General features: G+C 38.0%; 1 protein-coding gene across 1 annotated transcript in view; it reads left to right on the top strand.

The window, feature by feature from the left end:
- adamts2a (ADAM metallopeptidase with thrombospondin type 1 motif, 2a) overlaps positions 1 to 22,562 on the top strand; it is a 67,618-nt gene that overhangs the window by 7,649 nt on the left and 37,407 nt on the right. The window lies entirely within an intron of this gene.

Here is a 22,562-nt window from a genome sequence, read left to right on the forward strand (position 1 = left end):
ATGCCTGTTATTAAAGGGGTCATCGGATGCAAAGTTTACTTTTACATGTTGTTTGAACATAAATGTGTGTTGGCAGTGTGTGTACACAACCACACTATAATGATAAAAATCCACCCAGTGGTTTTTATTTAATCCCTATGAATAATATCCCCTTTTTCAAATCAAGCCGTTCTCAGCTTCTTGTCTGTGTGACGCCACACAAACCCAGGCCGCTCCCACGATAGTTGATTGACACTGCCATCTTACCTTAGACCCGCCCTGAGTGAGCTGTAACAGTCCGCCATTGTTTCGATGCTGGATCAGATATAGACAAGAATGGCTCCTAAGCGATTGAGGTGTTCTGTAGTTGGATGTAATGAATATAGCAGTCGTCATTTACTCCCGACATCTTGAGCTACTGAAGACACAGTGGATTACCTTTGTTTTGAAGGGAATGCGCCTCCCGATCTACCTAAATGCATCTATGTCCAAGTCATTCGTGATCCAGCTTCACCTACAGAAGAAGTGAGTATAAGGGGTTTTTATGAATCTTTGCAAATTGCCTTTCCTAATAATGTGCTAGTTAGCAAGTTCCGCGGCTAAATGTGGCTAAAGTAAACAGTACGGCTCATCACCCCACGGAAGAGAGGGGTGGGGTCAGCAGAGCTCATTAGCATTTAAAGGAACATGCAACAAAACAGGTTGCTTTGAAAAGAGCTGATTTTGACAAGGTAAAAAGGGTGTTTTTTACACTACCATTGAGAAATTTTAACGAAAGCATGTTATAGACTTTTCATTAAGACCCTAAAGAATCATATAAACTTGTGGAAAATGGGCATCTGACGACCCCTTTAACATATTGTCTGTTAATTAGTTCTTATAAAGCACATATTCTAAATTATCATATTCTACAGCCCGAATCCTACCCAATACCTAAATTAAAAAATTATCTTTCTAACTAAATAAAAAGCAGCAAATTACGAGTTTACTGAGGCAAAATTCATAGTTAAGGGTTTGTTAATAGCCAGAATTGGAGAATATTTAGTCAAAATCAGAAAATTTGCTTCACCTCTAGAATGCTACAATGTTTAACGGTTTGGGCAGGACATCCTTGTCCACTTCCCTCCAACCATTACTCTGCTGCGAGCTAGAGATGTCTAGGAGGTGCACTAAAATCAAACACTGCCCTAATCTGAATTGGATGTGGCTTCATGCTCCAGAATTCGGACATAGTCTGTGTCTCAACCCCTTGTCAACCAGATGGTCCATAAACATAATGACCATTTGGCTTTGTTTTTCATTTGTTACAATTAGAACCAGGGTATCTGAATAGCTGAATGTTGACGTGTGTAACCGCTATTGCGCCGTACGGAATTCCAGTTTTCTAAAGGGCCATTCACACTAAGAACTATAAGCAGTTTACTTTGTTTGCTTTACATTTGCTTTGTTTGCGCTCATTACTAGTCTCATAGTGAACAATTATTCACTGCAATTTAATACACAGAAGAAGAAAAAAAAAATCTTCATAATATTTAGTCAGAATCAGAAAATTTGCTTCCCCTTAATGCCATTCCTTCTCTGTTGACATCAGTTTGACGGCTTGGGCAGGACATCCTTGTCAACTTCCCTCCAACCATCAATGTTCTGTGAGCTAGAGATGGCTAGGATGTGCGCTAAAATCAAACCCCACCCTATATTCAACATTTCCTTTCACTTCACAATTCTGAAAAAAAAGTCAGCCAAAACTTCTGGTTAACAGGCTTCCCAAATAACATTAACGAAAGTCCCACCCCCAACTCACTCCATTGGTTGGATCAAATGTTGTTTGCTCAAACAAAAACAGCAAAGTTTTTGAAGTGCCAAAAAAACAACAAACTCTTACTCTGGTAATAGAGCCTATAAATCGCTGAGTTGTCTCTGAAAATTAAAGCAGGATAAACTATTTTAAGATCAGAAAAATAAAAATAAAAACTGAAAGGTTAATGTCCCTCCATTAAAAGTTCAGGTAACCAAAACTTAGAAGATCCAAAAAAGGTCAAGGCATCATTTCAGTAATCAAGTGGTTTAAAGTCCTGTGAAGAAATATGATCACTTTATATAATGAACAAATTTAACTTAAGCTTTTATTTATCTAAACAAATGATACACATACATAGAACACATCACTTATTGTAAACACAGAAGCTCAAATATGAGTGTGTGATGCACAAGAACCAGTGAGGTTTGTTCTAGCATGTGATGCACATCATATAAAGCCAGCATATCTCTTCACAAGACTTGGATTAAACTGCTTGATTCAAATGGATTACTTTAACAATAGCTTTATGACCTTTTTGGATCTTCTAAATTTTGGTTACCTGGACTTGAGTAAATGATGATAGATTTTTCATTTTTGGGTGAACTATCGCTATAAACCCAGGTACTGCTTATAACTGCAATCTGAACGTGGTGAGCATCGTATAAACCTCACCATGTCCTTGCTGACACGTTCATGTTCTTTCTACAGCAGAGGATGGAGCTCAGAGCTCATTGGTGCAGAACCTGTCATGGAGCTCAGTAGGGCAGTTGCGCGCTGTGAGGTCTGAACCCCTGCTAAGTGTGAAGTGAGTGGGAGGTTCACCGTGAGCTTGTGCCTCAGTTCTCCAGCAGGGGCACAAGCTGTTGCTGCGGCTAAAGCTAGTTTGTAGCAGGAAGCCTGAAATTAGCAGGATCCTCCTACTCAATGAGGTTTAGCACAATATACAAGGAGATTATTTGGGCTCGTGGATAGTTGTGTCTTTAAAGGTGAAACAAGATATTTTAATATTCTTTCTCCTATCCTAGATTAATGTGCTATAAGTAAGCCATTGAAGGGCTGATTTCCCATGAAATGTGTAAAAACTGTAACTCTGCGTTTCTTTCAAAACGTTGCTTTGTTTGTTTGATCTGCCCAGGCTGACATAGCAACATCAACTCAACCAATGGTGTGAGTTTGGGGGTGGGGCTATCTGTCTAGTTGACAGTGAAAGTGACCCATACTCAGCATTTGTGCTCTGTATTTAACCCATCCAAAGTGCACACACACAGCAGTGAACACACACACAGAGCAGTGGGCAGCCATTTATGCTGCGGTGCCCAGGGAGCAGTTGGGGGTTCGGTGCCTTGCTCAAGGGCACATCAGTCGTGGTATTGAGGGTGGAGAGAGCGCTGTACATTCACCTACAATCCCTGCCGGACCTGAGACTCGAACTCGCAACCTTTGGATTATGAGTCCGACTCTCTCACGACTTCCCCACAAATGACCAATGGAATACAGGGAGTGTTCTGGGAAACCTGTTGGTAACGATAATTATTTTTGCTATTCCATTTGGTGACGCAATTGCCTCTGACATTTCGGACTCAGCGTTCATAGTGAGGGGAAGCCTTATGAAGTTTTGTTTTACAAATTTATTCCACTGCTTAGATATGAGATGGCTTGTTTTACTCTTTTGTAATTATGACATCATTAGTCCAGCTCATCAGGGAGTACAGAAACATCTGGAAAACTGAATGGAAATGAAAAGCCCATTTCATGTAAACAAGCCTCCATTTTTCTCATTAGTCAGATTGCTGCTTGTTTGGCTTCTTGACTCAAGTCACCCACACATGTATAGATGTTTGTGTAACTCTTTGTTAGTGATAGGTCACAATGGTCGACTAGTCATCCAACAACTAATGACTAATGAGGTCAACTAGATAATCTAGCTTTTTACTTGTACATTTTTTAGCCATGAGGTGTTAATTAGTGTTTTGATTAATTATTTTGTCCTGCACTGTAAAATCCTGTTAAATTAAAGGTATAAAAAAAAAAAAAACTGTAAGCACAAACACTAAAAGAATACAATAAATATTAATAAAATAACATAAAGCACAAAAATGTTATAAAAAACACCCTTACATTACTGATAACAAAAATGATAGAAATTTTTTTTGATAACAATGCCTGTTTGCTTACTGTAAATTACATAATTCATAATTTTTACTTCCAAAGCGCATACATTTATGGTATTTAACAGCAAAAATTACATATAATTCAGTGTTAAACCATCTACAGTTCCTCTTCAGGAACTCGAGCTGCGTCTGGTAAGACGCTTTGGGGAACGTCTTCGGGGTGAGCAGCTCTGAATATCAGTCCAAATGATGGGCGAGACGTCACGGGCAGGGTGACGTAATGACCGTATAAAAGCACGTGCGATGCAGCCGGCATCAGCTTTTTGTCATTCAGCAAAAGTGCTCTGTGTGTGTTGTCCAAACTTTCTGTTTTGTGAGTCTTATTTAGTGTTGTCTGTCCTGCCACTTTATGAGCTCCACATAAGGTTGATTTTATCTTTTTGCATACAAAAAAAGAAAGCAGTATGTCAAAGAGATATTTAATCAATCGCTCTAAGAAAGAGGGCGAGAGCAGCTCACGATTCAGATCATGTGTTCCTCCCTGCGGACGCTACATGGTCCTAGGTGATACACATGATTTGTGTGTGGTCTGCTTGGGAGCGGAGCACGCACGGTCAGCTCTCGAGGGAGCTGACTCTGTGCATTGCGAGTGTCTACCGATGCATTTGCTCCCCGCTGTGCTGGTCCCGCTGCCGCAGAGGCAGGGATCGCAATTGGATCTGATGGAGGGAATGGAGACGGGCAAGTCCCTATCTTCTTCCCCACCCACCAGATTCGGCGGCCGCTCCCCGGGATCGGAAGCCCGCTCGGTGGTTACTTCTCCCCGGGACGTGGCTCCGCCCCCTGTGTCGCCCCAGTATGAGGAGCTGTTGGACGTGATGACTCGTGCTGTGGCCAAACTAAACATCAGTTGGCCGGCCGAGGAGCATGCTGAGCTGCAGACTAGCAAACTTGATGAACGCTTTCTGCGAGCGAAGCGATCACCTCCGACACGGAGCCTGCCGTTCTTCCCTGATCTCCACACTGAGGTGTCGAGATCGTGGGCGAGCTCACTCTCGGCCCGCCTCTTCGTCCCCTCCTCTGATTACTACGGTAATGTGGGGGGATTGAAGCAGCGCGGAGCGATGCCTCAGGTAGAACAGAGGCTTGCAAGCTCCGTCCCTACCCTCCAAGTCGCTACGAACAACTTCAGCGCTTGTGGGCAAGGGGTACGCGGCAGCGGGTCAGGCTGACTTGCTGAAAAGAGATGGATGAGCGCGAGGCCATGAGCTCCAATGACATCACAGAGCTCAGGAGAACCGCTGATTTGGCTCTCCACGCCACCAAGGAGACCACCCGTGCTATTGGGCAGTCTATGGCAGCCATGGTGGCAGCGGAGAGGCATCTCTGGTTGACCTTGTCTAACATTAAAGATAAAGACAGGGTCTTCCTATTGGATGCCCCGCTTACGCCTCTGGGCCTGTTCGGCGACACCGTCGTCGACAGACACCAGGAGGCTCACAGACAAGCGGCGGCGTTCCAGCGGTTCTTGCATCGTCGCCCTCCAGCTCAGGCGGCTGCTGGACGGGAGCAGCCCCAACTGCGTGCCAGCTCCTCGTACAGGGAGGCACAGAGACAGAGCCCCGGGGCCTTCTAAGCCGAAGACGGACCTGCGGGCCGTGCTTCAGGCCAAGAAGGCCTCGAAGAAGTCCTGATGCCCATGGCCCAGGGCTTATGAGGGTAGCCCCCGCTGGAGGGAAATGGTTTTCACCGCGGTTCCCGGTGCCCAGTGCCCTCAGGAGGTTGGTTTCCGCCCGGAAACATAGTGGAGCTGAGGTGCTCGCCACCCCTCCAGGGGTCTCTAGAGCAACTAGTTCAGCCATCCCCTGCCGGTGTGCCGTTCCAGGGCTGCTCTGATTACACCAGAGGCCAGTCTCGAGAGACTGGTTCCCTTAGTAGACCATTTAGCAGCATGGAATGTGCCAAATGTGTCACGATGAGTCCTGCAAACTGTAGAAAGAGGCTACAGAATCCATTTCGGTTCTCCACCGCCTCGATTCAACGGGGTTATTCCCACTCTGGTGGGCCCCGAGCAGGCTCTGGTAATGGAACAAGAAGTAGACACTCTCTTGAGGAAGGAGGCCTTCGAGGTGGTCACTCCAGGCTCTTCCGTTCTCTTGCCTTCGTCGTGCTCCTGAGGGATGCACACAGGGCAGGGACTTGGAAGTCTGGCAGCGTGGTCATCTCGTTCCCCAAAGCGTCTTACCGGATGCAGCTCGAGTTCCTGAAGAGGAACGCCTCTAGGTTACGTATGCAACCCTGGTTCCTCGAAGGAACGAGACACTGCGTCTCGGTGCCACACTTCCTGCATCCCTGCCAGCATTTTGCTTCATTCCTTGAAGCTGATGCCGGCTGCATCGCTCGTGCTTCTATACCAGCTGGTCATTACGTCACCCAGCTGGTCATTACGTTTTTTTTGTTTTTTTTTATGTGCTTTATAAGAGTAATTTTTTTCACACTCTTTGGCCATTGTGTTGTACTTCAACTTTGAAACCTTTCCATTCCTTTGCATTCCTTTTTCTAGCTGACGTTGAACGCAAAAAAAATAAAAAATAAAACACATGTAATGAATACACTTTCGTATTAACCAGTATAATACAGCACAACAGTCAGTTTCTGGAAGTAGAAATCCCATTGATGTTCATTATAGAGAAGTTTTATAGCATAAATCTTCCAAGACAGACCTACCATGAGATCTAAGCTTAAGTGATGCTATATTGTTCAGCTTTATAATACACAAATTTCTAAAAAAACACAAAAACATTGCCTTAAATTCTCAAATCAAAACTTGCTGTTACCATAGAAACCTTGCAAAAAAAGCTCATAAGTCAACTCCCACTCCCATTAAGCACTCTGAATGAAGTAATCCAATCTCCCAATGTCTCAAACAACAAATATTTGTATAAATGTTACTTTTTTTTCAAGAAATTTTATACTCATAATGCATGTTTTTAGATCGTAAAAAACGTACAAAAATGTTACATTATTATTCACAGTGCTTCATGAACTGCATTATTCATTGCTGCATTGTATTGTGCATGGCTTTCTTGACACCAAATTCGAAAAAGTGTAGTTCTGCACGTCTTAACTCCTTGTATTTTGCGTTACTTGTGTGCATTTCTTTAATGGGACTCCAGCAGTCATCCTCTGTGCCGATACAATCCTTTCTCTCCACCTTTGATGAAACTGAGTATACATTACTCTGATTCAGGATCCGACCGATAGCCTTTAATCTTCTGAACACTCTCTTTTGATGTCAGGTTTGTTCAGTGTGGGTTTAGGCAGCGTCATGAGAGCGGTGCACAAGCTTAGAGCCGAGAGTCTCAAGTGACCTCTGAGCTGTCTCAGATGAATTGAAAAATGCTCCAAATGAGAAACCGGGCGCTGTTTTTTGGGGGGGGGGCATCTGTCAGACTTAAGCAGCAGGCCTTGGTGGCACTTTGCGCCGTTTGTGTGTGTGTGTGTGTCATCGTACCGTGGCGGCGGAGGATGAAAGGGGAGCACTAGTCAGGTGGGGTTGCTCCAGAAATCTCCTGGCACCTGTCGCCTGGGAATCTTTCGGAGTGCTTTGATGATGTCATTAACATTCCACCAGCAACGCTCTCCAAAACATAAAGTGGCGGAGAAAGAAAGAAATAAACAGTTTGCAAATTCCACAGCGCACAGCTCAGTGTGCTAAAGTAACAGAGCGGTTTAGAGGTACAAATGAAATCACTCTAGAGCTTTGGGCACGGGATTGACTGGGAGTTGTCTTCCAGATGGATGACAGCTCTCATTTCTGGAATGGCCTCTGCGCTTTCATTGTGAACCTCGACTTAAGAGTCTTGTGATGTGGCAGCTGTAAAAGAGAGAGGAGGAGAGTGGTCTGGCCCGCTTCAGAGAAGTCTCCTGATACCTTAAACACGCCTCTCCTTCCTGTGGAGGGAATAACAGAGACTGGACTGACACACATGTGTTCAGGGAGGACTGGAAAGGGAATAGTAAGCCAGATAAGGAGTTCCTCCCTAAGGCTGTACTTACTTGAACTCACTGTGAGAAGCTCATATCTGAATTCTTCAAATTATTGGATGGCATCGAGATTTGGGTTTGTTGGTTCATGGAAACAAAGAGGTGTTTCCCTTATTGCTCTGTTTCTTGCTCTCCCTCTGGCCCAGTTGTGCTGAATGTGTGCTACAGTGCTGTTTTAAAGTGATATTTCATGTCAGAGTTTCCAGTCGAGTGAACCGGCTTAGCACAGCACTGCAAAAATCATTTTCTTCATCAGTATGTTTTCTTTGTTTTAAAGTTAATTTTACTTGAGAAGCAAAATTGTTTGAGATAATAACACTTCTTTTTCTGTATATACACTACCCTTCAGAAGTTTGGGGGTTTGTAAGATTTTTTATATTTTTGAAAGAAGTCTAATGTTCACCAAAGCTGCAATTATTTGATCAAAAACTACAAATGTGATAAAAAAATACAAAGTAAAAACAGTAATATTGTGGAATATTTATCCACAAAGTATCATATTAACATTGTTAAATACAGTAACGAGATACATAGATAATTTTTTTTCAGAATGCTTTGATAAACAAAAAGTTCAAAAGAACAGCATTCATTTGGAGTAAAAATCTTTTGTAAGATTGTAAATTTCTTTGCTGTCACTTTTAATCAATTTAATGCATCCAATATATTAATTCCTTTAAAAAAACTTATCCCAAACAGTATTGTAAATCTAAATTAAGTTTAGTTTTCTTATCCCATTTACTAATAATATTTTTTCTTAAAGGAATTATTAAAGGAATATTTCACCCCCCAATTTTTTTATTTTTTTTTTGTGCGCAAACTGTATGGACTGTTGTAGATATGTAAAATAAAATAAAATAAAAAATGTCAACTCAACATAATAAATAATCAGAAAAAAAACATAGTAAATATTGCACATGGTGCTACTCAATAAAATGGCAAATGACAATACATTTTGTGAGTCATGATTTTTATTTCTGTGGCATTGCTACAGATAAACCAGTCACACTTTATTTAAAGATTCAGTTCTCGCTATTAACAAACCTTTAACTACTAATTTTGCCTCAATAAACTCCTAAACTGCTGCTTATTAATATTTAGTAAGGTAGTTGTTAAGTTTAGGTATTGGGTAGGATTAGGGATGCAGAATATGGTCATGCAGAATATGTGCTTTATAAGTCTTAATAAACAGCCAATATGTTAATAATAGGCATGCAAATAAGCAACTAGTTATAGCGAGAAATTGGTCCCTATAGTAAAACATGTATCATGACTGAGGAGAGTCTGGAAATTTAGAAACATAACAAATCCGTCAAGCTTCATTTGGAGTAAAAATCTTTTGTAAGATTGTAAATTTCTTTGCTGTCACTTTTAATCAATTTAATGCATCCAATATATTAATTCCTTTAAAAAACTTATCCCAAACAGTATTGTAAATCTAAATTAAGTTTAGTTTTCTTATCCCATTTACTAATAATATTTTTCTTAAAGGAATTATTAAAGGAATATTTCACCCCAATTTTTTATTTTTTTTTGTGCATAAACTGTATGGACTGTTGTAGATATGTAAAATAAAATAAAATAAAAAATGTCAACTCAACATAATAAATAATCAGAAAAAAAAAACATAGTAAATATTGCACATGGTGCTACTCAATAAAAATGGCAAATGACAATACATTTTGTGAGTCATGATTTTTATTTCTGTGGCATTGCTACAGATAAACCAGTCACACTTTATTTAAAGATTCAGTTCTCGCTATTAACAAACCTTTAACTACTAATTTTGCCTCAATAAACTCCTAAACTGCTGCTTATTAATATTTAGTAAGGTAGTTGTTAAGTTTAGGTATTGGGTAGGATTAGGGATGCAGAATATGGTCATGCAGAATATGTGCTTTATAAGTCTTAATAAACAGCCAATATGTTAATAATAGGCATGCAAATAAGCAACTAGTTATAGCGAGAAATTGGTCCCTATAGTAAAACATGTATCATGACTGAGGAGAGTCTGGAAATTTAGAAACATAACAAATCCGTCAAGCTCCATAAGGAAAATCGCACAAAGTAAATTGTTTGCTAAAGCATCACCAAAGTCTTGAAACTACAAGGTACAGGATGTGTTTATAGTTTTGCACTCTTTATCCGCAAAATATCACATGTGTGAGAAAGCATGCAAAACCGATGAAGCGTCACCCCATTTTTGTTTTCATTATGGACAGAAAAACTGAATATGCTTGTTGCTGAAAGCTTACTGCATTGTGGCGTTATGCTAAATTTTTGGAAGTTTCTACAGGAAAACAAAACTTGAAAAAATCTTTTTGATTTCCAGTCAGGAGTGTTTTTGAACTTAAAGTCAAAAAACACACAAAAGTTAGTTATACTATGAAGCCAGTGGGAAGCCAGTGAAAGCACTGAAGTCCAATTTCCTTCTTAATACCCTGAAATATGACATCAACTTTAGCCGTATTTAATTTTGTGTTTTGCTGGGCTTTTGATTTGATGCATCTGACTGAAGGAAATGTGAAGGCTTAACCTTGTTTTAACTGCGTAAATGCAAGTGTGAGGTATGAGTATCAGTTTTTCCTTGTGTTTAAGAAAGAGAAAGGGAAAAGACAATGAATTCTTGGCAGCTGATGATGTGGCGAAGAGTCTGTAACATGAGATCATGGCGTCGGTTTAACCATAGGCCCATTGATAGAAAAGGTTTCCAGTGAGAGCTGACACTGAAAAGTTTTGAAAATTGCAGTACTGTGTGAAAAAAAAGGAAGCGTTTCATTTTTAAATAAGTTATTAGCTATTTGGCCAGATGTCCTAATTCTCTTAGGTAGCAATGCTGGAATTGAAAGTATGAATTTTTGAGACTCAACCACTTTGGTTTGTCCAGACCACTGACAGGAAAAAATGTGTGCGTGTGTGTGAGGTCTGGCTTGATTCATATACAGCATGTGTGTGCACATGTGTGTAAATACTTTCCAGTACTTAGCATCCACCGTCATTGCTTCATCTCATCAACATTCCTACTAAACTCTTCGCCATAATTGGGGAATTCTGGCTCTTTTTTTTCATCATCTGTCATTCTTTAATAGCTCCAAAACCAAAAATCTGTGAAGTCGACCAGAGCTTTTCCTCCTCTCTGAGAGCTGCTCATATTCCCTGTCAGTTGTTTAGAGAGGAGAAGAGACGTCTGTATGAAATACAGGCCAGCCATTGGACAGGCTGTGGAAAAGCAGTAGGTTTGGCTCGGGGAACGTGGTTGTTTTTGCCCGGCTCAGGAGATAAATGATCAGAAGGAACATGTAAGGCTGTGTCTCTCTCTGTGGAATTGCTATTCCACTTCACTGTGTGTCTGATCACGCACTCAGGTTTCTGCTTTTAATTCACGATTCAATAATCCTTGAGTAATCTGACCTGAATCATTGGACTGGCACAGTTTGCCACATGGGTTAACATTCACATTCACAACAGATGCAAGGTGACAGCATTTATTTATTTTGAATAAAGAAATAGTTCACTTCAAAATAAAAATTCTGTCATTCAAAACATGACTTTCTTCTTAAAGGAAAGAAAAGTAAAAATCATAGGTTTTTTTTGTTTTGGGGAGAACTGTAGACATCATTATCCTTTATCAGATAATATTAATGATTTATTAAATATTTTAATTGATCGTTTTTGTATATACAACACCTTTGGTTGGACAAAATAATGTGAACACCCATTATTATAGTGGTTCATATAATTTGTGAACAAATCAACAAACATTGTGATTATCTTTTATCATTTTGTTGTCTATACTCACTAAGTTTTATATCACGTTGTGTTCGGCAGTGTTTAGTACAAGCAGCCTGTGAATTGGGTGACTTCCAAAAAGGGCAAATCATGGAAGCCCATTTAAGAGGAGTGTCTGCAACCTTAACAGCTCAATTGTTTAGTGTTTTAAGGAGAGGTGGAAAGTGCAGGTTCAGAAAGTAAAAGTACTCCTCAGTATTTTGTTCCAATCACCTGGATTTGCTAAGTAGCCCAGTTTTTCAGCCAGGAGGTAGAACTAATTAGTGAAATCAGCTGGCTGAGTTTATGAGTGGAATGGCAGCACTTTTACTTTCTGACCCCTGGGCTTTCCACCTCTGGTTTTAAGACAGTCTTTATGACTATTGTTGCGTCCCAATGTGCCTACTTATACTACGCCCTTAAAGTATGTACTCTTTTGATGAAGAAAACTACACACTTTTGAGTGTGTAGTAGAAGAGTAGGCAAGCTTTGGGACACACTAACACGTCACACAACTGCGTCTTTAATGTCTCTGTCGCATTTCATTTCATTTAACTTCCTACCATATTAGAGAGAAAAGAAGTAGCTCGTTGATCTGCCAGTCACGGGTCTTTCATGTGTATAACTCTGCTCATATTTTCTGCATAATGATGCATTTAAAAGTAATGACCAAATTGATGTTTATAAAAGTTCACATTGCTGTTGCAGATGAAATATAACACGGATAACAATAAAAAAATTTTTTTTTACCAGGTTAAATGTTGATTATTAGTAACTCAAACCCCTTTTTGCAAACCTACCTAATGGTCGATCGCGCGCATCCGCCAGGTTTGTAGTTTTTCTAACACGTTTTATACGTTTGTAGTTCTGGACTGAATCCTTTGCCCAAAGTGCAATGTATTGTGGGCAATTTTAACCATTAGAGTGTGCATGGATCCACACTTCAAAAGTCAACCTGAAATAGTAGACCATCCGGGGACTTTTGGCATACTCTTTTCAACATACTATGCTTTGGGACACACTTATTGTTATCTCACATACTATTTAGGATGGATAGTATGAACATTGGGACGCAGGGATAGATTGTGTCCACACAAAGCATGGCAAGACTCCATCAGCAAAGAAGAATGTGGATAAAGTCAAGTGAATGATAGGGACCATCAAACACTAAGAAGGACTACTGCAAAGTGACAGCAAATCTCAATATTTTATTTTATTTTATGTTTTATTTGTTAGGGACAGATACAATAAACATAGATGAAAGCTGAAATAACAGTCATCCCATGCATGTACCATAGTGCGTATAGCCAAAGCTAATTTGCAACACTTGTCCCTAGGAGGGCTTTTATAAATTACAATTACAAAAAATAATTAAATAAAACAAAGCAACAAATAATACACACATTTATAATTAAGTACAATAAACATGACTACAAGTTTGTTGATGTATCAGCCAAGATTTCGTGGCTTTTTTAAAATGATTATACTTTACAATAGATTTCAAATAGTCAGGCAGTGAATTAACATTTTTTACACCATTCACCGAGAGAATAGTCTGAGAAAATGATGTTTTACAATGTATAACTCTACAGTTTCCACTAGAAGCCGTTCTAGTGGATCTACTGCTTCCCTGCAATCTCACAAAAAATTTACATAAGGGCATAGGAGCAAGTCCATTTAGACATTTAAACACAAGCTTTACATAATGAAAAAAGACAAAGTGAGCAAAGCTCAAAATCTTGTGTTTACTTAAGATTTGACAATGATGGTATCTTGTTTGCTTTCTATCTAAAAGACCAAATAGCTAATCTATATACCATATGTGATAATATCATCGAATTTAAAAACAAAAAAGCATGATCATATGTTAAACAGTTTCGTATTATTCTGAAGCTGGTAAGAATTGCCTTGATTGTTTTACGCAACTTTTTAACATGACTTTTAAAATTTAACTGAGAATCTAAAATCATACCAAGACATTTTTCTTCTGATACTTGTTCTATAATCTCATCTTTAATTCTAATGTTTAGTAATTCTGTTATCGGTAATTTTCTTATTGAAAAGCATATGGACTTTGTCTTTTTAGTATTTAAAGTTAAAAAAGAGGCATCAAGCCAAGCTGACACTTTCTCTAAGTTTCTTGATAACTTTTCTTCAATTTCCACACAATTCCTACCAGATACATAGATGACCGTGTCATCAGCATACATTTGAAGACTTGCATCAGGACACATTTCTGGAAGATCATTAATATAGATACTAAAAAGAATAGGACCCAAAATTGTTCCCTGAGGAATTCCTACATCAATATTATGAGGAACTGACTTAACATTATTAATGACAACACTTTGTTCACCACTTTTTAAATACGAATCAAACCATAACAGAGATTGTTTTGATATATTATACTTTGTTATTTTTTACATTAAAATATTATGATTTACGGTATCAAATGCCTTTTTCAGATCCAGGAATACTGCACCAACTTTGAATCCTTTATCAAGTGACCGCTTAATATTTTCTAATAATAAGCAAGTAGCTGTTTCTGTAGAATAGTTATGTCTAAAACCAAATTGTAAAGGGTGTAAAAGATTATTATTCTCTAAGTGATGCAAAAATTGTTCTGATACAACCTTTTCCAGCACTTTAGAAAGAACTGGAAGAAGGCTAATTGGTCTATAATTAATCATATCATCTGAATTCCCAGATTTGAAAATAGGCTTTACCAATGCTTTTTCCAACTATCAGGAAACTGCCCAGTTCTGATAGAAAGATTAATAAGATGAGTAAGGGGCTTAACTAAAGCACTTCCATTTTTAAAAAAAAAAGACAGTGTCAAGATTATATATATCTTTAGAATATGTAGTATTTAATTCATTAATAATTCTCATAATTACAGATTGATCCACTTCCTGAATTTAAAATAATTTAACATTATCCAATGTATTCTCAAATTGATTAGCATCTTCATCCACGTCTACGTACTGCCTATCAACTTCAACTTTTAAAAAATTAGATGCAAGATCTTTTACTGATTGAAAAAAAATCATTAAATATATTTGCAATTCTTTTTGAGTCATGAACAATTTCATCTCCAACCTTAAGAATATATTTATCCTGAGCTTTACTTTTTGGTTTTATTAAACTATTAATTTGCTTCCATATTATGTTACCATTTCCCTTAGTTTCAGATAATATGTGAATATAGTAATTTGATTTTAAAGTATGAAATTCCTTAGTTACTCGATTTCTCAGTCCTTTAAACAACTGCAAGTCTATTTCATGTTTAGTTTTAAGAAATGTCTTTAAGTTTATTCGCCATGAAAACCCTGTTTCCACAAAAACTGACCATAAAGAACCTTACAAAGCCAACATCCATGAAAGAGCTGCAATTGCTAAAATGTTAATCAAAGACACCAGTGCTAAAATGAAAGAAGCAAAAAAATGGTGTCATGATTATAAAACCTGGACAGCTGGAGCACCAAGATGAACTTCAACATCTGGCCATTTCAGTCAACTGAATGTGATCCCTTTAAGATATTAGAACTTAAAAAGACTGCCATATTCAATATAGATAAAGGAGACAGATCACAGGCACGCACAATCGACTGTGTTGTCTCAACAAAAACACACATGAGGAAGCTCATCATCATAAGTCTCACTGATCTTGAGTCTTCAGTTGCATAAACACACTCAAAGACCTCATATGTGCTTTGGCTTTGCTTAAAACGAAATGAATGAAAACAGTGCAAATGTTCTGTGTGAATGAAAACACGAGTTACTGCTTTGTACAGCAGATCTCATTACAGTTCATAGTGAAGCAAATCTTGTTTAAAAACAAGGTTAATATCCAATTTTCTTATAACCAAGTCCTGTTTGGAAACCATCCAAATCTGATCTTGATTGAAACCTAAACCTTAGCTGCTCTTCTTTCTCCCAAGGCTAGTATTGAATAACAGTCATCAGGAACTATGGAAAAACTGCTCTCATCTGGGATCCAGAAGAGCAAAAGCGTACACCGCTGGTCTTCTATGTACTATATTCCATGACAGACAGTCTAGTTCATCATATGCTTCTCTTTCAAAGAGTTATAATATACCTGGAGAGAGCTATCGGTTAGCATTTCCATTCATCTCAATAGCATTTGCTTGGCTAGAGGTACTTGGATGCTGCTATCAGACAAGGACAAATACAATTCTTTTGTGATTTGTATTTCACTGCATCCATTTTCAGAATACTTGGCCACCTTTAAATGGCTGTCAGTTGGAAAAACATTCTTTTTGTCTGCATATTGTTGAATTTATAACATCTACCAGCAGGGGCTAACGGTGTGTTCAAGTCCACCTGGAAGTTGGGAAGTCGTAATTATGACGTTTGGTACATTCAAGTCACTTTGGTGGGAGCATGATGCCAATCTAACTTTTCTACCAAACTTTCTTTTTTCTTAACTCTACTTCTAAAATAATGAATAAGGAATGTGCATCAGGAGTGTTTTTGCTTTTTTGTCATAATTGTACAATACTGTCGTATTTTGAACATGCAACTTAGCTATTTTTGTTGTGCATGAAAAAAGAATAATTTATTTAATTTCAACAAATTTACCAAGAAGATGCTGCATCTATTGCATCCCCTGTTTTTTCTCGCTGACACATCCCAACTCGAGTTTCACCACAGTGGCATTCATGTGCGTTCAACTCATAAATATGATCTTTCTGACATGATGTGGAAACACCATAACTACTGAAGCTAAAGTGGCAAATTTTTGCTGAGGCAGTTTTTTTAAAGGAGTAGTTCAACTATCAGGGATAGTTAATTGTGGCTATTCCCTATAATGAGCTGTTCCATTAACATCTTGTTCATTTGTCATAGTCCACACTCTGACAATATCCCAGTGACGGATTGGACAGGACAGGACAGTATGTTAAGTGTAGCAATCTGTCCGTCGTCATTAGTGTCATTACACCAAACCACCCACATGCTTTTCTTTCATCCGATGTAACTCTTTTTTTAAACTATATAAACAGCTTCCTAATAGCCTCCTGTGTTATGTCAGAGTCTGGCCTCTCATGGGCCTCATGCTGGAGAAGCACTGCACTGCACTTCTTCCCTGTCTCTTGGGCTCAGCTCTGACTGTAATCCTTCGTCTTTCTTTCTCTCTGTTTGTCTTTCCCTGTGTGTGAGTTCTCTGTCTTACACACAAACACTTTGTCTCGACTTCATCGCTGTTAGTAAGAATGTTAGTTGAATGTTAGGGACTATTCCAAGAGCAAGGCAATTAATTTTTTAGTAGAATGTCAGTGACTATTCCAAGAGAAAGGCAATTATTATTATTTTTTTGCCTTTTAAGATCCTTTTTTTTATCACTGAATGCTAATGCAATGTTGTCGGAATCCTTATAAATCAATGCATTGTGAATGCATTATGACAAAGTAAAAAGATAAATGATGGCCGGTGAGCTGAGAGAAATGAGAAATGTAAATAAACATTAATTCAATATCAAACTAAAGTGTCATACAAGGTTCTGTGTAGTTAAAACCTGGTTATTTTACCAGATATTTGAATGTGCTACTGTATATTTTTTTTGCTTTAAAGTGGTTATATGACGTTGCTAAAAAGAACATTATTTTGTGTATTTGGTGTAATGCAATGTGTTTATGCGATTTAAGGTTAAAAAAAACACATTATTTTCCACATACTGTACATTATTGTTGCTCCTCTATGCTCCGCCTTTCTGAAACGCGCCAATTTTTACAAAGCTCATTGTTCTAAGAAGCGAGGCGTGCTCTGATTGGCCAGCTATCCAGTGCGTTGTGATTGGCCGAATACCTCAAGCGTGAGACGGAAATGTTACGCCCCTTACCGTATTGTGATGCCATGTCCCGGCGCGACGACACAAAAACAATAAAACCCATTATAAACGAAGCATTTATTGCATCCAGTGGGGACATAATTACTGATTATAATGACTTATACTGTCTTTTTACACATCGCGTTGCATCACGCCGCGTAAACATTACCATGTCTGCATTTGTGATCGGAGCTATGCTCTACAAGCACTACTCTACACTCCTCTCGCGTTTGAATAGTCAGGCAAATTCTTTAAATATGAAAACATACTTACAGGTTGTGAGTCAGAAGCGTCAGACTGTCCTTGCAAAGTTGGAATTGCCCCACTTTATAGAAACAGCCTTTGAGCACAGCTGGCAGGCTACTCCCAGGTTCAAGAAATAGTCCTCCTTAAAATGTGCTGCACACATCTGAGTATTTACGTTGTACTGTTCTGTTCTGCAGACAATATAATATTAATGAAATAAAAGGCCACTCAAGTGTACTTAAAAGAGCCACTTACATATAGTTAATAAGACTACACTGTCAGAACATTGTTTATTAAAGGGGTCATGGAATACATTTTCAGATTTTATATTATGTTCTCCAGGGTTTTTTTTCCCTAATAAAGGGCTAATATTTGTAAAAAAAAATATTTTCCATCCTCATTTTCATTCTCGGTGAAAAACACTCAACTTCAAGGGGCATTACCTCTTGCAGAATCAGACAACTTTATTGTGTCATATCCACGCATTGCCATATTTTTCAATAAAAGATACTGTGAAAAACTGGCGGCCAGAGTAGAAAAGAATAGAAAATAATAATTCATATTTTAAAGCTTAGTTAGTTTAGAGTTCAGAATTTTGCAGTATGTTCTTAGTGTTGCAAAACTTGTATGTAAATTTTAAGAAACTTTGATTCTCCATTTCATGACCCCTTTAGCACACATACACTTTTAAATGGTGCAAAAAAAAAATGTAATTGCATACAATATGTGACCCTGGACGACAAAACCAGTCTTAAGTGTCAATTTTTCATCATCATCAAAAACATCATCTGAAAGCTGAATAAACAAGCTTTCCGTTGATGTATGGTTTGTTAGGATCGGACAATATTTGGCCGAGATACAACTATTTGAAAATCTGGAATCTGAGGGTGCAAAATAAATCTAAATATTGAGAAAAACGCCTTTAAAGTTGTCCAAATGAAGTTCTTAGCAATGCATATTACTGATCAAAAAAAATTTTTTGATACATTTACGGTAAGAAATTTACAAAATATCTTTATGGAACATGATCTTTACTTAATATCCTAATGATTTTTGGCATAAAATAAAAATTGATAATTTTGACCCATGCAATGTATTTTTGGCTATTGCTACAAATATACCCCAGACTGGTTTTGTTGTCCAGGGTCACATATAATATTAATGAAATAAAAGGTGTCGGCACCGATAGCTTTGTGGGCGCTATTGCGCCATGGGTGTCCCGAGTTCAAATCCTGGCTAGAGGACCTTTCCTGATACCGCTCTCTTTCTCTACCACACTGCTTCCTGTCTCATCTACACTGTCTTATAACAATAAATGCCAAAAAATACAGAAGAAAGTACACTTTAATGACTATGTTTCTTAACACGCTTAAGTACAATTGAAGAGTTCAGATGCAAAAGCCTCTAAATGCCTTTTGAAATTTTCTTCCAAATTGAGCGTTTTTATCAGGCTCCTATGCGTAGGTTCAGTCATTTCACTTTAATGGCAATGTATAGGTTCTTTTCTTTACCATTAAAATAAAATAACTGAACATAAACATCGGAGCCTGAGAAAAATTTTGGATGGCACTTTTGCATCTGAACTCTTCAATTTTAAAAACTGCACTTTGTAATAATGTCAGATGAGAAGTTTTACTTTGAAGTACATTTTAAATCATTTTTGTCATGCTTTAAAGAAGTACAATTAACACTTAACATAAAGCAAATGTAAAGTACTTGATTATAATTTTAACTGTGTAGTGTGTTATTCAATATATATATATTTTTTTTAAAGTTATATTTCTGGGCATTTTTATGCTTTTAATGTGTGAGAACAGTGGAGAGCTGACCGGAAAGCATTTGGGTGAAGAGTGAGGGGAGCAGGATCGGCAAAGGACCTCAAGGCGGGAATCGAACTCTGGTCACCGTGAGCACAGTTGCGCTATACGTCGACTCACTAACCATAAGGCTATTGGCGCTGCCATTCAATATTACTTTCAATGTAATTTCAAGTATACTACATTACAACTTTATTTCTACCAATGCATAATTACAAATAAGTTTAAGTGTAATTTAGTTCACCATAAATGCTTGTTAGTATATTTGACAGTACACTATAACCATATTTCAAAGATATCAGAAGTAATTATGAATTTACACGTAAAGAGGTATTTAAGTCTTAAAAAAATCAATTTAATTGCCAATTGGAATTAGCATGCAATTACATGTCCATAATAAGTACTCTTTTTTTTTTTTAAGTATGCTAAAATATGCTTCTTTTACGCAAGTTGTAGGGCGCAAGGCAGCCCTACAAGTTCGGAGTAGAGCTTTTGTCTTATATGTCATGATGTTGAAGCAGTGTTTTTTTTTTTTTTTTCCCACACTGTGACACTTCAGTTCAAATGGGAACTTCTAAACTGACACTGATTGTATTTTCTCCTAGGTGTGGATTGGGTGTAAATGAAAAATATTTCTCACTCTTTGAAGTGAGACAGTAATTTGCTAGGCGGCGGGACATTGAAAAAATACCTTGCATCTTGGCTATCAATTCCTGTTAAATTTGAAAACAAGAAAAGTTATGCTAGAACCAAACTGGCCACCTGGAGCCAAAAGAACTTGAAGCGGTAGTGGCAATTGAATAGATACAGTACTCATTGTTTTGTAGCTGTCAGAATCAAACAAATATCAGCTTTATGAGCAATCACACACATATAGAGTGACCACAGAGGGTTGTGGATTTCTTATTAGACAGGGAGGTTGGCCGGTTTCCACACGTTCAAGCACAAACAAACACAGATAATGCATCTGAATCTGCTCATGAACTCTCCCTTGGATATTTTGGCAGATTGTGACACTTCAGATCAGCTGAAGTCTGCCTAACCACAATCTCGCTGATATGGAGGTCTTGGATGAAGTTGGATGGTGCAGCTGGCCCGGCTTGTTCTGTTGGAGGTTTTGTGCTGTGTTTCTGTGCTTCGACTGTAACAAAACAGAACATTTTAATATAGATTGTTCATACGAGGCTTGAAAGGGCCAAAAGATAGGCATTAGCCATTGTTTTCCATGAGGAAAGAGGGGCTTTGATATTGATGGTGGGTTCCATTTCAGATTACAGGATCTGGAGATGTCCCAAAGGACTCCAAATGGAAAGAATTAGTCGGTTGAAATGCAGACGTGTTCGATTGTCCAGCAAAAACCCAGTTGACTAGTTTTTCCAAGTAGTCACTCAGCCTCAGTTCCGTGCATAAATCATGAAAATGTGTTTTCGGTAAAATGTCATTGTAAACAATGTTTTGTTCCCAGTCTCTGAAAAGGAATCCGAGTTATTCTGTACTTCAAAAGTGCACAGGTTTTACTTTAACAGTCACTTTAACAGCAGCGACCTAATCTCACTGACGTGAATGACTGTATTTGTTTTAGGTTAGTGTAAATTATACCACAGTCACAGGCTGTCATTCAACAGCTTTTCAAAATGTTTCTTTAAAAATGATCTTGTCAGTACTGTTCAGTGTTTGAAAAGATACTGCGCTCTGCCTTTGTAATTATCTTGATAATTTCATTTTAACACAGAAATTACAAACTATTTTAATGTTTGATGTTATTAAAGTGAGTGGACAAACATCCCAGACAGTCATATAATATCTAAAAATATTTTACATAGAAATGTTTGAGGTTTGACTGATATTCACACTTAACTAAAGTAATTTGATTAACAATGTAAACTAATATTTGTACTTTTTTTTTTCTTTTACCAAAACTTGAAACCTTGAAATATGTAGAAATTACATTTTAAAGAATAAGTTATTTTTAAGTTAAACTTTATTAAAATATAGAACGGATATTTTCAATTGTTATATTTTGTAAAAAAAATAATGCTATTTTTCTTTGTTTAAAAGCATTAAAAAAAATATCAACCCCAAACATTTGAACAGTAATGTGTGTGTGTGTGTTTGTGTGTGTGTGTACCTGGTATTACCTATGTTATGGGGACCAAATTTCCCCATAAGTATAGTAATACCAGTAAATGTAGTCCTTGTGGAGACATTTTTTTGTAAAATAAACAGCTTATAAATCATACAGGATGAAGTTTTTTGAAAACTTAAAACTGCAGAATGTTTTTTGTAAAGTCAAGTTAAGGGGATAGACAATACAGTTTGTACAGTATAAAAACCATCCTACGCCTATGTCCTCATAAAACTTGAAGACCAATATGTGTTTGCGTGTGTGTGTCCTTTATCTTAATATCCGGTGCGATTTTGCTTCTCAAGTAAGTTGATACTGTTTTAAAGATTTTTTACTGGTAAACAGAGCAAAAATACTTACTTTGCAGAGTGTATAACGTAAGAAGCCTGTTACATCATGCAGAGGTGCATTATCCTATTAATCACTCACTTTTTCCCAGATGTAGGATGTCTGGTAGACCCATTCAGGCCATTAAGAAAAGAAAAGCATTTTTGATCTCTGGTGACACTGTAATTTTCGTTTGCAAATAGAGATTACACAGAGTGAATTTTGGGAGAGGACAAAAGTAAACGTTTTTACATCAGCACTTTCAGTCCGTGTTGTCCACGTGCGACGGCAGACCTTCATGCAGTGGTGTCGATTTATGCAGCGCACGGGCATTTCCTTCGTAATGAATCCTCGGGGGAAGCAGGAGGGAGCGAGGGAGGTGGCGGGATCGCACGCTGCGTAATATTTCCTGGGAGACCAAGCTAAACGACTAGCTCAGTGGCCTGTGCTCTGCCAGGCTTCAATTTTGTGATGACTGAGGGGGCTCCAGCGTGACTTT

This window comes from Onychostoma macrolepis, chromosome 21 (genome assembly GCF_012432095.1).
Source record: "Onychostoma macrolepis isolate SWU-2019 chromosome 21, ASM1243209v1, whole genome shotgun sequence".
In the NCBI taxonomy this organism is placed as follows: Eukaryota; Metazoa; Chordata; class Actinopteri; order Cypriniformes; family Cyprinidae; genus Onychostoma; species Onychostoma macrolepis.